The sequence below is a fragment of the Puma concolor genome, chromosome E2, assembly GCF_028749965.1.
Source record: "Puma concolor isolate L17-30 chromosome E2, mPumCon1.1.hap2, whole genome shotgun sequence".
Lineage (NCBI taxonomy): Eukaryota > Metazoa > Chordata > Mammalia > Carnivora > Felidae > Puma > Puma concolor.
In genome coordinates this window covers 61,759,407-61,763,461 of record NC_141681.1, presented here as the reverse complement: position 1 = coordinate 61,763,461, position 4,055 = coordinate 61,759,407, and the positions used below count along the sequence as shown (strand labels likewise).

Here is a 4,055-nt window from a genome sequence, read left to right as displayed (position 1 = left end):
TCTGTGCATTTAATTGTCCGATTATGTGGTTGGTCAGCCCTCTCATCCTCCCCTCCGCCAAGCTGTGGAGTCGCCTCGGGCTGGCAGTCCTGCATACTTGGCGGCGACATCTCCATGGGGCGTGGCCCACGGAGCCTGTGCCCTCTAAGACAGAAATTCTGTGTTCATCAGAACATTTCCACTGCTTCACCGAGGGCACACACATTTTCAGTGGGACTTGGAATTCCAGAGAATTGCTTTTGTGAAAAACTGGCAATAGTTTCTTTAAATTCCATCTCTCAGTTTTCCATAGGAACATCAAGAAACAATGAACAGCTTTAGTAATGCAGAGTTTGACCGCCATTTCCTTGAGGAAGGCTTTACTGCCAAGGACATTCTGGACCAAAAAATTAATGAAGTTTCGTCTTCTGATGATAACGATGCCTTCTTTGTCACAGACCTGGGAGACATCCTAAAGAAACATCTGAGGTGGTTAAAAGCTCTTCGGCAGCTCAGACCTTTTACACAAGTCAAATGCAATGATAGCAGAACCACAGTGAAGATGTAGCTAGCTGCCATTGGGACAGAATTTGTGCAAGACTGAAATACAATTGGTACAGAGTCTCGGGATGGCTCTAGGGAGGATTATCTAGACAAATCCTTTTAAACAAGTGACTCAGGTTAAGTGCACTGCCAGTAATGGAGTCCAGATGATGACTTTCATTAGTAAAGTTGAATGATGAAGGTTGCCAGGGAACATCCAAAGGCAAGGTTGGTTTTGCGGGTTGCCAGTGATGATTCCAAAGCAGTCCGTCCCCTCAGTGTTAAATCTGCTGCCACACTCAAAACCAGCAGGCTTATTTGGGAACCGGCAAGAGGGCTAAGTGTTGATGTCATCGGCGGCAGCTTCCGTGTGGGAAGCAGCTGTACCGACCTTGAGACCTTCGTGCAGGCCATCTCTGATGCCCACTGTGTCTTTGATATGGGAGCTGAGGTTGGTGTCAACATGAATCTGCTTGGTGTCGGTGTGGCTTTCCTGGACCTGAGCTTAAGTGTGAAGAGATCACCAGTGTTATCATCCCAGCACTGAACAAGTATTTCCCATCAGACTCGGGGATGAGAATCATACATAGCTGAACCCGGCATATATGATGTTGCATCAGCTTTCATGCTTACAGTTAATATCATTGCCAAAAAAACACAAAAAACAACAACAAAAAAACCTCCTGTTAAAGGAACAGACATGCTCTGATGAGGAGTCGCGTGAACAAATCTTTATGCATTACATGAATGATGGAGTATCTGGATCATTTAATTGCCTCCTTGATGATCATGCACACATGAAGCCCCTTCTGCAGAAGAGACCCAAACCAGATGAGAAGTATTATTCAAGCAGCATATGGGGACCGTTGTTGTGGCTTGCCCGAGATGCATGCCAGCGATTGGATGCTCTTTGAAAACATGGGTGCTTAACACTTGCTGCTGCTTCTATTTTCAACGGCCCAGAGGCCAACTGTCTACCGTGTGATGTCGGGTCAACATGGCAACTGATGCAGGAAATCCGGAACCACGACTTCCCACCGGAAGTGGAGGAGCAGGACGCCAGCAGTCTGCCTGCGACTTGTGGCCTGTGCTTGGGAGAGCAGGATGGAGCGCTCCCCCCCCCCCCCCCGGCCCCCCCCACCCCCTTTGGCCGTCTGCGCCAACGCTAGCGTTAAGCTAGCATTAACGTGTAGGTGCCGCTCCTGGAGCTGTTAACTTGGAGTCCTGCTTGAATTATGGGATTTGGGGGGACCGTTTCACCTAATTACCACTAGTTTTGAAATGTCTTTGTGAGTAGGGTTGGCACGGATGCACCAATACGGAAGGAGAGGGGTCACTTATCTGTGTTCCTATGGAAACTATTTGAATATTTTATATGGATTTTTATTCACTTCACTAAAGAATGCCCCTCAGCTGCTGAGCAAGCGTTTGTAGCTTGTGCGTCGGCAGAATGGGCCGAAAGCTTAGTGTTGTGACCTGTTTTAAAAATAAAGTATCTTGAGGGGTGCCTGGGTAGGCTTAGTCAGTTGGGCACCCACTCCTGCTCTCGGCTGAGGTCTTGATCTGGGGGGCTGTGGGTTCATGCCCCACCCTAGGTGTGAAGCCTACTTTAAAAAAAGGAACTTGAAATAATGTGGGTTTTTTTTTAATGATTGTCTTGGTCATGAAAAGGCCAATGGTTAGAGGGGTGGACTGTTCTGTGAGTTCAGTCCAGCTGGTCTGGAACTAGCCTGAGCGGTTTTGCTGAAAACAGTACACAACACTGACTCATGGTCAAAGCATGCCACGTACTGATGGTTGGTATTGCTTTGTACTTATAAATTCAAGGCGAGTATGGGGGCAGTTCACACAAGTTTATTGATATTGTTTACTAATATGTTTTCACCTGGGTCTGTGAGTGCCTGAGGCTCTCCAGTGCTGAGGCTGATTATACAGAGGGAACATGCCTCCAGGACCAGAAGTGTATAAACTTCATTTTGAGTTCCCTGGTTCCCAGGTGTTCTGTCTACACTAGTGGCTCCTGAACTGAGAGTAAAGTAATGCAGAGCTACTTACAGAGGGAACACCACTGGATCTACATCTGACTTCTCTAGCTTTCTGTGAGGCAGGTCTTGCTTGGAATAGATACTCTTACTTAAATGTTTTTGCTATATTGTATTCTTTTCCTTGCAACAAACTGCAGTTGGGTTTCAGTCATTTGGAATCCTGTGAGGCTTCTTTAGCAATTAAACCCTGACCGCCCCTATCTATACAAGTCTAACAACAGACTTTTAAAATAAAAAGTCATTCTACTTCAAATTTAAATTTTATGGGTTGGATTAATTTCTAACTTTATTTTTTCATAATCATAAACTGATGTACCTCTGTCTTTTCTTTCTATCCTTTGAGTTGTTTAAAATTAATGCAACCCCCACTTGTATAGAAGATCCTTTTCTCACTTTTCTTGGAGGTTACCTTGTAGAGTTTCCCTTCCATCACTGTTGTGTCAGAATCTAAAATTAGTAATTATTGGGGTGCCTGGATGGCTCAGTTGGTGGACCGTGCAGCTCTTGATCTCAGGGTGATGAGTTTGAGCCTCACATTGGGTGCAGAGATTACTCAAAAATAAGGGCACCTGGGTGGCTCAGTCGGTTAAGCTTCTGACTTTGGCTCAGGCCATGATCTCACGGTTTGTGGGTTCGAGCCCCACATCAGGCTCTGTGCTGACAGCTCGGAGCCTGGAGCCTGCTTTAGATTCTGTGTCTCCCTCTCTCTCTGCCCCTCTCGTGCTCGCACTCTGTCTCTCTCGCTCTCTCTCAAAAATAAATAAACAATAAAAAAATTAAATCTTTTTTTTTTTTGTTTTCTTTTTTTAATTTTTTTTTCAACGTTTATTTATTTTTGGGACAGAGAGAGACAGAGCATGAACGGGGGAGGGGCAGAGAGAGAGGGAGACACAGAATCGGAAACAGGCTCCAGGCTCCGAGCCATCAGCCCAGAGCCCGACGCGGGGCTCGAACTCACAGACTGCGAGATCGTGACCTGGCTGAAGTCGGACGCTTAACCGACTGCGCCACCCAGGCGCCCCTTAAGTTTATTTTTAAGAGAGAGACAGAACGTGAGCTGGGGAGGGGCAGAGAGAAGGGAAGCGGGGGACACACAATCTGAAGCAGGCTCCAAGCTCTGAGCTATCAGCACAGAGCCTGACGTGGGGCTCCAACGCACAAACCGCGAGATCATGACCTGAGCCGAAGTCAGACGCTTAACCGACTGAGCCACCCAGGCAACCCCCCAAAAATTAAATCTTTAAAAAATAAAATTATTTAGTCCCTTTCCCCAAACTCTTCAAAGCTTTAGAATGCTTTTATTTCAAATGCTTTTATTCATTTGCACATCCCATTCTTGCCCAGGATAACTTTTCTTTCTCAAGTACAATTTAGAAATCCATTTTGATAGCACTGCTGGTAGTAAGACGCTGAGTGCTTATTTGCATATATTTTCATGATGGTCCCGTTCTTGTAGGATTATTTAAAATGATATGCAACCCTGAGTTG

At 45.9% G+C, this 4,055-nt stretch overlaps 1 pseudogene; it reads left to right on the top strand.

The window, feature by feature from the left end:
* The first annotated feature begins 212 nt into the window (after positions 1 to 212).
* On the top strand, positions 213 to 1,737 carry LOC112850962 (ornithine decarboxylase pseudogene; annotated as a pseudogene).
* The last annotated feature ends 2,318 nt before the right edge of the window (positions 1,738 to 4,055 follow it).